This window comes from Triticum aestivum, chromosome 7B (genome assembly GCF_018294505.1).
Source record: "Triticum aestivum cultivar Chinese Spring chromosome 7B, IWGSC CS RefSeq v2.1, whole genome shotgun sequence".
NCBI classification, from domain to species: domain Eukaryota; kingdom Viridiplantae; phylum Streptophyta; class Magnoliopsida; order Poales; family Poaceae; genus Triticum; species Triticum aestivum.
The window spans coordinates 128953635-128968062 of NC_057813.1; the positions used below are offsets into that span (position 1 = coordinate 128953635).

The following is a 14428-nucleotide window of genomic DNA, read 5'->3' on the forward strand; positions in this document are numbered from 1 at the left end:
CCTTGATTCCGCCTAGCTAAGCTCCTCCTCTGACCTCTCTAGCAGAGAGAAAGTGCTAATCTGACCAGATACAAATAAGCAAGTTCTACATACGTGTTATTACTCTAGATTTGTTACTGCCATTTCTTCCTATTTTATTCAGTGTTACTCAATCTCAGTCGATTGAGACTTCGTTAGGTATTAGTGGATACTATATTCGTGAGATGAGATCTTGCATGAAGATTCATTTGAATTTTTATTGAATTTTTCTTTCTTTCTGATATGTTATGTCACTTGATTGGGACTTAGTTAAATCTTAGTCGACTGAGACCTAACCACATCTAATTTTATTTTTAAATTTCAAAATGAACTAACTACCTAAACCTAGCTTTGTTCACGAGGATCAACTTACTTGGAACAATATCGTATGTTCTGAAATGACATTCTGGAGAACCCTGGCTTAATTTTTTTTTTGAACACACCCTGGCTTTAATTGATCTATTGCTTTTGTCATAGACGACCATTGAGTTGCGACACGATGACATTTTTCCGTGGAGAAACACGAACATTGTGCATACTGCAACAGGGACATGTGTTTTCTCTCTCCTATTGCAACGAATGAACATATTTACTAGTACAAGAATATGCTTCAATATGGTCCTAGCTACGTCTTTCACTACACCCTGCAGCCCAGCCCTGTCCCACGTGGGCATATTGCCAAGCTAGGATTCGATCCGACGAGCTAACCAACAAACCAGAGGATGATTAGTGTCTAACAATGATCTAGAACTTTATATAAATAAGAGCGTAACGTACCTCTTGAGTATTCTACCAGTTTCCTTTCTATTTTATTTACCATTTTATTTTTTCCTTTTATTTGACATTTTTTAATAATGTACATATACTATATATTAATAATTCTTGTAGGTTTTTCTTACTTTAAAAAAATCATAAATGTTAAAAAGGAAAAATAAACATGTTCTTTGTTTTGAGCATAAAAATAAATAAACATGTTCTTGGTAATTAAAGAAAAAAAAAGTAGTTGGGCATATATTTGGATAAAAATATAATCATTTTTCTAAAACCACACTGAACATTATCCAAAATGCATGCTATCAATTTATTTTAAATAGTTTTGTATTTAAAAATTATAGTGATGATACACAATAAATGACCGTGCTTGTGCTCCTGAATGAAGATACATATATTTTCCTACATATTTTTTGTTAAATCCACATAATTTTTGTAAGTTCATGTTTACCTCTTCAAGGCACAAACAGTCATGCTAAGTCTCAGTGATTGATACTTTGTTAAGCCTCAGTCAATGCTATATCCATGAAATCTTACATTGAGATTCGTAAAAAAGAATCTTTTTAGTTTTTTTCTCTTTGCATGTTATGTCACTTTGACTGAGACTTGATTACATCTCAGTCGACTAAGACCTAGCCACACCCAGCCACAAAATAATGAGAATAGAATACAAAATTTAAATGCGGATTTGTTTATATGGAAAAGGAAAAATAATGCAAACTTGATAAAATAAAATAAAACAAAAATAGGGTAAGCATCAAGAAAATTGCTTGAAGATATTAAAAAAGTATGGCATGTTAACGGGCTGGATTAATTACATGTCCTGGTGATGGTGATTTAGATAGCCTTTAGATCATTTATTTGTAGGAAGAATTTGCCAAATTAGTGGTTGGCTTGGCTGTCAACTAGCAGCAACGTCTCAGGTTTGAACCCCTTGCTTTGAATTTCTCCACCTTATTTTTATTTTTCTCTGATATGCTGACATGCGAGGTCCACATTTGTATGGTATTGCGGGAAGTACCGCGAGACGTAGTCAGGATCATATTGGAGTGTATTCTCGTATTTGAGGACTGTAGTGGAGCACTCCGCGAGTTTGAGGATCATCGTGTTACATGCCGGAGAATACAAGGACTGTAGGTGTAATTATCTCGTAAAACTTATGCGTACGTGGCGTGCCGCCATAGATTGGAGGAGCATGAGGTTCACCAGTATCTTAAATTAAAGTATCCCGATAACGAAATGACATTCGATATAGGGAGGTGTCATCCCAAATGAATCGTTCGGACCCCAACTAGTTGGGATCGAACAAATACCATGCTCGGGGTCGTTCGCGCTACCGCGTGTTTCACCCGAAAGGCCAGCCAGCTGGGCTCGATAGGCCTGTGTCTTCCGAGTTGAGCCTTTCTAGTAAACCTGTAAAAAGTAAACAACAGAATACCAACAGTGAAATTTGCCATGATAAACTACGAAAGATGTAAACTACCTACCCAAAAAAGGCATGTTGTAGCAAAAGAAAAAATACATAAGATGTCAAAAGTATGAGAAAAAATGTGTACCTGAAAAAACCCAACAGGATATTTGCCACGTTTAATAACAGAAAAGAAGATTGTATTGAGCAAAAAAAATGTGCATAGTAAAAAACGTACAATTATTTTTTGCCATGGTCATCTAAAATAATGAAAACTCTGCATGCGAAAAGTTGCATATTAATCTAAGAAGAAAAAAACTACAAGAAAAAGGCAATGGACACGGTTATAGATGTAGTGCAAAATTAAGTTACCATGGTCGAACAAATATTTGCCTAGTAATAAAATTAAAATTTGAAATTGGTCCAAACATATGTAAATTGTTGTGGTGAAAAATAAAAACGGTTATCTTTTCAATATTTTGCCCATAATCTAGTAACTAAATTTGCCACTCCATATTAAAATTTCTTTTTGCCATTGTCCAATATTGGTCCAAAAATGTGTAGTTGTCGTGGTAAAAATAAAAATTGGCACCTTTTTTTTAATAATTTGGCCATGATCCAGAAACTAAAATTGTCATGGTCCATATACTAAATTTGCCATGCTCCATTAACTAAATATGACATGATATATAGACTAAAATTTCCATGGACCCATATTAAAAGAAATGTTGCCTTGTTGCAATTTTATTTTTGCCATGGTCCAGAAAATAGATTTGGCATGCTCCATTAACTAAATTTGCCATGACATATAGACTAAATTTGCCATGGTTCAATATTTAAAGAAATGTTGCCATGTTGCAAAAAAAGCCATGGTCCAGAAACTAAATTTACCATGGCCCATATACTAAATGTTTTATGCTCCATTAACTAAATTTGGCATGATATATAGACTAAATTTGCCATGGTCACATATTTAAAGAAATGTTGCCATGTCTAAAAAAAGAGAAATTTGCCATGATCCATTAACTAAAATGTGTTTATGGCATGGCAAAAAGTTATAGTGCTAACATGGCAAACATTATATTAGAGGAATCGCAAAAAGCTATGATTTTTTTTGGCATGGCAAATAGATAACTGAAATTACCATCGTAAAAAAATATGTGTATAACATGGTAAAACAAATGTCATGTTGTACTCAGTTTTCCAGCTTCCACGTCTTCAACAAAATTGCCATGTTTCTACTCAGCATCTACTCAAGGCAATAGTGAGTCCAAAATCTAAGTACAGTAAATAGTATGGTTAACGTACTAAAAGTTGTTAACAATTTGCCATGTCCTGCACCCAGAAAATGCCATGTCTACTCAAAGTTTCCATCTTTGTCATTTTCTACGAAATTACCATGTTCCCGTGGCAACTAGCAGAACTGCATCTACATAATTATTTCAAGCATCAGCATACATCAAAAGAAAAAACTACCATGTTGCTAAAAGTATTATTGCCATGGAAAATACATAGTAAAATTTGTCATGGCAAAATAGAGTAAAATTTCCCATGTCATTAAAAGTAAAATTTCCAATGCAAAAAAATAAAGTAAATATTTTCAGTTCATTAAAAGTAAATTAGCCGTCGCAAAAAATAGAGTAAAATTTGCCATGTCAATTAAAGTAACTTTTCATTGAAAAAATAGAGTAAAATTTTCCATGGAAAAATATAGTACAATTTGTCATCGAAAAAATAGAGTAAAATTTGCCATGTCATTAGAAGTACAATTTCAATGTCATTAAAACTAAAATTGCCATGTAAAATTTAGAGTAAAAAATTTCCTTGGAAAAAATGTAAAATTTCCTAAGATACTCAAAAAAGGTATCAACTAAACTGCCATGGTCTAAATTGTAGAAATTGACAGGGCAATTTTTTTTGCCATGGACTATAAACTAAATTTGCCATGGACCATAAACTAAATTTTCAATGGACCATAAACTAAATTTGCCATGGAGCATAAACTAAATCTCCATGCATCTACTTCTTCCTTCAGAGAAAATATAAAACAGTAAATACCATGTCATAGTAGCTCTATAAGATCATGGCAACTATGCATATATGAATTGTCATGCTATTTAAAGAAACAGAATGCCGTGGGATGTTAAACAAATTTGCCATGGTCTACATAGTAGTTCATGACAAAGGTCACAACCTAAAAAGTATCATGGCAAAAACTATCATGATCTACTTGGTAGGGGCATGGCAAGGTCACTGTCAAAATGCCATGTTTGAGTAAACTACTTTGAAGAATTTTGCGATGCTAACGTGTGAAACATGTGTGGTGTCACTGAAGCCATGAAACATGAATTATTTTGCCATGATTAATTAATTTGTATTGCCATGGCCCCATAAGCTAAAGTAAATGGTTTTCCATTGTTGGAAAAGGAAAAAAGAATTTGCCATTGTCCATAAACTACAATTGCCATGTTTCCATAAACCTAAATTGCATCATACATTGAGGGGATTCATCTTCCACAGCTTGAACACAAGTAAACACAAACAGAATTTGACATGTGAAAAAAGAACTCATCATTTATGTTTATAACCTAAAATTGCCATGCTTTAGTGAACTTAAATTGCCACGGTATATAGAAAATGCCAGGGGATTCATCTTCCACAACTTGCACATAATTGAACACAACAAAATTCCATGTGGAAAAATGAACGATCTAATTTGATTGCATACTGAAATTTCAACTGTCCACTTTGTCAAAACATGCCACCTTTGGATGATGCATAAAGGCAAGCACCCGACTGATAATATAGAGCTAAAAGTGTCCAATAAATGAACATGTAGCCTGCGACGTCCTTATGCAAGTGGCACATCTCCCAGTGTTGCACGAGGGCCTCACACTTGTAGGGGCAGCGGCCGCTGCTGGAGTGGAGGTCCAGTGCAGTTGGTTGCAGGGGATCCTTGCGCTGCAAACAGAGGTTCTGATAACCCACAAGTATAGGGGATCACAACAGTTTTCGAGGGTAGAGTATTCAACCCAAATATATTGATTCAACACAAGGGGAGCCAAAGAATATTCTCAAGTATTAGCAGTTGAGTTGTCAATTCAACCACAGCTGAAAGACTTAATATATGTAGCAAAGTATTTAGTAGCAAAAGTAGTATGGAACTAACGGTGACGGTGGCAAAAGTAACAGTAGCAGTTTTGTAGCAATCATAACAGTGGCAACGGAGAAGTGACTAAGCAAAGATCAATATGTGAAAATCTCGTAGGCAATGGATCAATGATGGATAATTATGTCGGATGTAATTCATCATGCAACAGTTATAACATAGGGTGACACAGAACTAGCTCCAGTTCATCAATGTAATATAAGCATGTATTCCGAATATAGTCATACGTGCTTATGGAAAAGAACTTGCATGACATCTTTTGTCCTACCGTCCCATGGCAGTGGGGTCCTATTGGAAACTAAGGGATATTAAGGCCTCCTTTTAATAGAGTATCAGACCAAAGCATTAGCACTTAGTGAATACATGAACTCCTCAAACTACGGTCATCACCGGGAAGTGCCCCGACTATTGTCACTCTGGGGTTTGCCGGATCATAACACGTAGTAGGTGACCATAACTTGCAAGATAGGATCAAGAACTCACATATATTCATGAAAAAATAATAGGTTCAGATCTGAAATCATGGCACTCATGCCCTAGTGACAAGCATTAAGCATGGCAAAGTCATAGCAACATCAGTCTTAGAACATAATGGATACTAGGGATCAAACCCTAACAAAACTAACTCGACTACATGGTAAATCTCATTCAACCCATCACCGTCGAGCAAGCCTACGATGGGATTACTCACGAATGGCGGTGAGCATCATGAAGGGAGGATGGTAGATGATGACGATGGCGATGGACTCCCTTCTCCGGAGCCCCGAACGGACTCCGGATCAGCCCTCCCAAGGAAGAATAGGGCTTGGCGGCCGCTCCGTATCGTAAAACACGATGAATCCTTCTCTCTGATTTTTTTCTCCCCGAACGTGAATATATAGAGTTAGAGTTGAGGTCGGTGGAGGTCCAGGGGACCCACGAGGCGGGGGCGCGCCCTACACCCTCGTGGACAGGGTGTGGGTCGCCCTCTGTTGATTATTTTGCCAATATGTTTTATTAATTACAAAACATGACCCCGGGAAGTTTCAGGTCATTCCGAGAACTTTTAATTCTACACAAAAATAACACCATGGCAATTCTACTGAAAACAGCGTCAGTCCGGGTTAGTTCCATTCAAATCATGCAAGTTAGAGTCCAAAACAAGGGCAAAAGTGTTTGGAAAAGTAGATAAGTTGGAGACATATCAACTCCCCCAAACTTAAACATTTGCTTGTCCTCAAGCAATTCAGTTGATAAACTGAAAGTGATAAAGAAAAACTTTTGCAAACTCTGTTTGATCTTGTTGTTGCAAATATGTAAAGCCAACATTCAAGTTTTCAGCAAAGTTTATGAACTAACCATATTCACAATAACACTTAGGTCTCATGTTTACTCATATCAATGGCATAATCAACTAGCAATCAATAATAATAAACTCGGATGACAACACTTTCTCAAAATAATCATAATATGATATAACAAGATGGTATCTCGCTAGCCCTTTCTGAGACCACAAAACATAAATGCAGAGCACCCCTGAAGATCAAGGACTGACTATACATTCTAATTCATGGCAAAAGGGATCCAGTCACAGTCATACTCAATGTCAATTAATGGCAATGCATACAAATGACAGCGGTGCTCTCCAACTGGTGCTTTTTATAAGAGGATGATGACTCAACATAAAAGTAAATAGATAGGCACTTCGCAGAGGGAAGCAGGGATTTGCAGAGGTGCCAGAGCTCGAGTTTTGAAACAGAGATAAATAATATTTTGAGTGGCATACATTCATTGTCAACATAACAACCAAGAGATCTCGATATCTTCCATGCTACATACATTATAGGAGGTTCCCAAACAGAATAGTAAAGTTTATACTCCCCCACCACCAACGAGCACATTCCACGGATGTTCCGAAACAACGGGTACAGTCCAACTAACAACAATCCTGGGGGAGTTTTGTTTGCAACTATTTTGATTTGATTTGAGCATGGGACTGGGTATCCCGGTTACCGGCCATTTTCTTGTGAATGATGAGCGGAGTCCACTCATCGTGAGAATAACCCACATAGCATGGAAGATATAGACAACCCTGGCTAGTTGATACATGAGCTATTCGAGCATACAAAACAGAATTTCATTTGAAGGTTTAGAGTTTTGCACATACAAATTTACTTGGAACAGCAGGTAAATACCGCATATAGGAAGGTATGGTGGACTCATATGCAATAACTTTAGGGTTTATGGAAGTGGATGCACAAGCAGTATTCCCTTTTAGTACAAGTGAAGGCTAGAAAGAAACTGGGAAGCAACCAACTAGAGAGCGACAACAGTCATGAATATGCATTAAGATTAACCAACAATGAGTGCAAGCATGAGTAGTATATAAATCACCATGAACATAAATATCATGGAGGCTATGTTGATTTTGTTTCAACTACATGCATGAACATGTGCCAAGTCAAGCCACTCAAATCATTCAAAGGAGGATACCACCATATCATACCACATCACAACCATTTTAATAGCATGTCGGCATGTAAGGTAAACCATCATAAACTCCTAGCTAATTAAGCATGGCATGAGTAACTATAATCTCTAGTTGTCATTGCAAACATGTTTCATTCATAATGGGCTGAATCAGGAATGATGAACTAATCATATTTACAAAAACAAGATAGGTCAAGTTCATACCAGCTTCTCTCATCTCAATATCGTCATTATTGCCTTTCACTTGCATGACCGAACGGTGTGAATAATAGTAATAGTGCAAGCGCATTGGACTAAGCTGGAATCTGCAAACATTTAATTCAAAGGAGAAGACAAGGTAATATGGGCTCTTTGTTAGATCAACAATAATGCATATGAGAGCCGCTCAACATTTTCATCGTGGTCTCCTCCTCTCGACCCCCAAAGAAAAGAAAAGAATTTCAAAGAACGAGAAAAACTATTTACACGGGAAAGCTCCCAACAAGCAAAAGAAGAATGAGAAATCTTTTCGGGTTTTCTTTTAATATTACTACTACAAGCATGGAAAGTAAACTAGCTAAGAGCTACAACTATTTTTTTGGTTTTTCTCTTAAAGTTTTTCAAACACTTGAGAAGAAAGCAAGAAAAGAAAATAAACTAGCATGGATAGTACAATGAGAAAGTATGAACATCGACAACTAGAATGACTGTGTGAACATGAATGTAATGTCGGTGAGAAATACGCACTCCCCCAATCTTAGGCTTTTGGCCTAAGTTGGTCTGAGCCCATGGATCTAAGTGGTCCCCTCTGGTGTATTGAGGAGGGCCCTCGGGGTGCCACTGGTTAGCGAGCTCCTCCGGATCCCGCTGATAAATAGACTCCTGATATGGATCAAGAAGTTGCTCAGGCTCAGGATCTGAGACTCGTGTCAGCTCCCAGTATGCATAAATGTCCTCAGGCAGGATGAGGTACGTGCCTGAATGTATATTAAACAAAGAGGGTGCAGGCAAGGTAATAGTCTCACAATTAGTTTTACCAAATACCAAGTTATACTTAAGTCTCTTCTTCTTATCTTTAATAATAAAATCATGTGCTACCATACTCTTATAGTCTAAGAAAATAGTGGGCAACAACTTTTCCTCTTTCTCATAATGCCTAATAGGTATCTCAAAGTATTTAGCAAGGCGTGACGCAAAGATACCTCCAAAGATGGGGCCCTTTGAACGGTTCAGACTCAACCGTTTAGCAACCATAGCGCCTAGAGTGAAAGTTGTATCACGAAATAAAGCTTGGCGCAAAATAGCAAGGTCAGGAGCACTAAGGCCCCCACTGTTCCCACGACCAATTAAACATATACTAGCAAATACTACATAGTAATGTAGAACAGGAAAATGTACACTGGTAATCCTTGCATCTGAAACTTTTCTCATTTCCCCTACAGCAATTTGATCAATAAATTCATCCACATCCCTAGGATGTGGTTCCTCAACGCTGCCCTTGAAGGGCAACTTGCAAACCACACAAAAGTCATAGAGTGACATCTCCTTAAACTCATCATATAAATAAAAATCCACTGAAGGTGGTGATCTTCTATCATGGAAATGAAAGTTTTACATGAAAATATTAGTGAGTAGGAGATACTGTTCACACTGGTCATGGAGGAAGTCAGTGATGCCTGCATTCTCAGCCAAATAATAGAAGTCATTGTAAATTCCGGCGTCTCTCAAGAACGCATCACAAGGCCACTCACACGGCCGAACCTCCCCGGTGCGAGGAAGATTGTACTTGGGATTTTTATTCTCTTCATTTTGCTTATCCTTCGAGCTTCGGCTCGAGGAGCCTCTCAACAGTCTCTTCATCATTTTCTTCCTCTAAAAAATTCCTGAAATTTTTAGTGACTCAAAATAAAAGTGAACCAAACTCAACAAGATTGATAGCAACTACTCCCACAAGTGCCTAGAGGCAATATCATGCATTAAAACTACTTTGGACCATATAAATTTGACATCCAAGCTCAAGAATAGGGTCACCTTAGCAGCAAAAAAATGTAATAAATAAAGCACTAGAACAAAAACTAATTGGACCATTGGAGGAGTCACATACCTAAGAACAATCCCCCAAAGCAGTTTTGTGAATGGATCTTTGATCAAGGAGATCGAAAATGACAGCAAAACGAGCAAGAACACGAGTTTGAGCTACGGGGTGATTTTTTCTGGAGGAAGACGAAGTGTGTGGGTACTGGAATAAGTGGAGGGGGCCCATGTGGGGCCACGATGCAGGGGGCGCGCCCAGGGGGTAGGGCGCGCCCTCCACCCTTGTGACCAAACTAGATCAAGATTGGCGCGCGTTGCTGCGCCCGTTTATTTTTCTATAGAGAGATAGTAATTTTACAAATAGATAGACATGGAAGAACTTAGTTCCTATTTTTAGTGAAAGAACTTTTATGCCTATGCTAATATTTATTATTTCATAGCTATCATCTTGTATATTTTCCGGTCATATTTACCATCCTCTTAGTTCCATGTACAAGTTTTTCCTAGCATCTCATGAATTGGATCATAAATCTACAACATAGGCATTTGATGACCATGAATGCGCTAGGAGGTGACCGTACAAGGAAAGTGAACAAATGACATTCCATAAAACTAATCACTATACTAATCTTGGCAAAGCTTCTCAGCGAAACACGTCGAAATAGTAATAGTGTGACATCCTTACAAAGTGCTAATTTTCTTAGTTACATATATGTAAGTGACATTGGCAATACAATTAAAGGATGAAGTATCTTATGCAACTAAAGTAGATGTGGAAAGCTGCAATGCTCTCAGATGATTGATGAGCTCCTTCAACAGTTGGTGCATTTGATACTCCCAATGCTTGTGCCTTGTATATTTGTAGAGGAAAAAAGATCAGTGGAAGTACTACACATACAGACCCAAAATGCAACCGTGACCTTTCTGTTCAGATCAATACAAATGAAAATTTTGTATAAATAACCGTGCAAGACAATACAGATACTATTTGGTGAGAAATGTGGCCCCATTTGGTTATGTACATTACAAACTTAACTATATACAAACTACGCAAAGATGAGCGCACATTATTCTTACCAAGGAAGAAGCTACAGAATGAATGTCAACTTTAGTTGGTTCAGTATATGTACAGAAATCACCGGCACGGTCGCAGCAGCATCGGTCTTGAGTAAAGAATAATATAAATATTTAAGAAAAATAAACCCAGTGATGCTCAACCGATTTGTGGATGCATTTATTTGGCTCACATCTAGTAACTACTATTATTAGCATATACTATCTCCATTGCTAAGTATATGACGTTTTGGCAGTTTAAATTAAACTGCCCAAATGTCTTATATTTAGGAGTTGAGGTAGTACATAGTTAGACATGGTAAATAATAATGAAGCCATTTGTTGTTACTCATATAATTGGAATCACATTTAATAATAGTTCTTTGCTTGAGCAAAGGTTAAATGCAAATTATATAAAAAATTCTTAACAACCTTCATCATCTGTGCTGGTTCCACAACATTTTACAAACACCTATCTAATTTCTTCAAATACGACTAAGATAATCAACTTAGAAGTGAGGCTGTGATAGGCATGGTTCACCTCGATCGTCCAACATGAGGAAGCCAGGAAGGCGACCACAATCTGGTTGCAGGCTCATAGTGAAGCACCAGTCACCATGGTGAGTTGTAGCACAAGAGCAGCTGCAGTTACCTATCCACACAAATTTCATACTATATATTGAATTAATCACAGAAAGTTATTTTAATCGTCCTGGCCCAACAGAAATTCATCTAGTTTACGTGTCAAAATGGCACACGGCATATGGCAGAAGACACTATGTTACATGGCAATATGTGGATCATCATCTCCCTCACATTTGTTTGTAACACTGAAAAACAAATATATATGATTAGCAGTGAGCCAATGACAAGAAATTTATACACGCCTAATAATTTTAGGTGGTCATAAGCGCAATAACTAAAGATATGTAATGTATGTGTGCCACTGGAGAAAACACATCCTTACATGCACGGTTAGTACACACATTATAAGGCAAAGATATACTTGTGCACTTAAATTATTGTTGTGCTCTTATCTTAGAAAACCATGTGGTTCTGTCAAACTTTCTATATGCTCATAGTGAATTTGCAAAGATAATCCTCACTGAATTTTGTGTTTTTTTCCTTTATCAATAAATGTCTTATATTAGTCTGCAGACAGTTGTGCTTTGCCAAATATATTACCAGCAAAAAGACAATACATAGTTCCAAAGTAGACATTCATTAATGCATTTCTCTGCGTTAGCACTTGAACAGGGAGGAATATGCACAAACACATACCCTCGCCGAGATAGGACATGTGTATTAGCTTCAGGTCTAGTTAGGCCGACCATTCACTGAACAAACACTAACCATGTAATACCTATATATATAATAAAACGAAATATGAGCTATAGAATATCAGAAGAGCTTCTGTAACCTACAGTTTCAGGGCAAAAAATGGCATGTACCAATCTGAAAAGGTATTATTCATAAGCTACGCTATGACACACTTGTTCGAACTTAGGCTACATTTCATCAGTATGCAAATGCTATGTTTGGAGATGGTATTATTATTAGCAAGCATGTAATATAGTCATAATAGATATAATCAGTTGTACTACGACCTTACATAAATAACAATAGTCAATATACATTTCATTTTCTTAAGTATGTAGATGATTGTCTAGCAAATAGCAAACCTACAATAGGAGTCCATAGAATATGCAGGGAAGCATTCTAAAAATAACTTGGGTGCGAGCAACACTAGCCTCTTCAAACTTTCTTGAGTGAAATTATTCATAATGTAATGAAGGCACTATAATACCGCACAAAAAATCTTACACAAGATTAAAGGAAAATTTGGGTGAGAGGCTGATAAATGAAACGTCTTAAATTTGATTGCATGGTAATTTTACCATTCAATTTTCACAAACAGTAATGTTTTACTTATACATATCTAACATGGCCAGGATCAAATATGCCAAAAGCAACACCCACTGCCTTGTGAGTGACCTGCAAAGTGGTGCAGAAGTACTCCACTGTCTATAAGCACAAGAAGTGCCAAAAGCAACATCCACTGTCTATAAGCAGGTTTGTCTATTAGGAATATATGGCATTAACTGTAGTTACCGTTAACTTGGCCTTATAGACAAACCTGCTTATAATCTCCTAAAGAAAATCATTGTTTTGTGTTTGTAGTGGTGCCTCGGATTTCACTGACATATATCAGCAACCCAAGAAGTCAACACTTTCAGAAAGTACAACTTTGAAAGTTACGATCCTAACCCGCAGATTGATAGTACAATGTAAATAGCTACTGTGCATGTAACAACTTCAATCGTATACATGGAACCCAGAATTTACCTTCTATGTGTCATGTTAACTAATGGAAATAGGAGAAGGATAAATTCAGGGAAGATCAATACAAATGCGGCCAAATCCTATCAACCAGTGAAAAATCATGAAGTTAATAATTGCTTCAAATGGAAAATGTATAACAAATAGAACCACCTTAATTTAACAACAGAAAACATGATGCGATGAGCAATAAATCTGTACCTGTAGATGCGCTAGCAGAGGAGATCCAAAAAAGGGGATTTTCAAAGGAGGGGAGATTGGCGGAATTTAGACAACGAAGGAGATCAGAGCTGAGGAGAAAGACAGAGGCACCTGCTCAACGCGCTCCATGGGTGTCAACTCGGGCTGCCGCGCTGCGCGTGCGTCCCTGTCGTCGTCGATGCCGACCAGTGGGTGCAGGTCCAGTGGCCCGTCCGCCCGCCCCCGCGCCCCAGGCTCACCGAATCAAACCCCCTCCGCAACCCCGCACGCACAAATCCCCTTCCTCACTCCCCAGCCTGGCCAGTTCCTCTGTATCGAGCGAAGAGATTTTTTTCTACGGATACGAAAGGCGAGGGTTGCCATGGGGCGCGGTGCAGAGGGGCGGAGGAGATCGTCGCCGGGTTCCGATTGTTAGTGAGCGAGCAAGAGGAGGGAAGGGCGCCGCTGCCTGAGATCCCTTCAGCGGCGGCGGTGTCGGGGAAGGGGACGAGGCGTTGCGAGAATGGGCTGGAAGCCTGCAATGCATAATGGGTGGAGGCCCTGTTAACCACAGACTTCAGATTTTTCTCCCGGAGTAGCCGCCCTTAAGGATGAGTGGCCCAGTTCGCAAAGTTGATCGATCGAACGGCCAGAAATGTCCGTACAACGAGATCTAAAGGCCAAAATCGTTGATGGCCTGAGAGGGCTGGAAAAGTGCTCAGTTTTAATGTATCTAAATGGTGGGTCCCCCTGGTGTGTTCTAAGTGTGAGAAATTCTCAAATATTCTACAAAAAAAACATACTAAATTTTCAGGGCATTTGGAGAACTTTTATTTTCGGGGTATTTTTTTATTGCAAGGATAATTCAGAAAACAGACAGAAAATACTATTTTTGCTTTATTTAAACTAAATAACAGAAATTAAAAGGAGGGTACAGAGAGTTGTGCCTTCTAACTTCATCCATTTCATACTCATCAAAAGGAATCCACTAACAAGGTTGATCAAGT

At 38.0% G+C, this 14428-nt stretch overlaps 1 long non-coding RNA gene across 1 annotated transcript; it reads right to left on the bottom strand.

Moving 5' to 3' along the window:
* Positions 1-10437: 10437 nt before the first annotated feature.
* On the bottom strand, positions 10438-13982 carry LOC123161834 (uncharacterized). The gene is made up of 2 exons (XR_006480906.1): positions 11443-13982; positions 10438-10698 (listed from the first exon to the last, which is right to left on the bottom strand). It is a non-coding gene; the product is annotated as an uncharacterized lncRNA (long non-coding RNA).
* Positions 13983-14428: the final 446 nt, after the last annotated feature.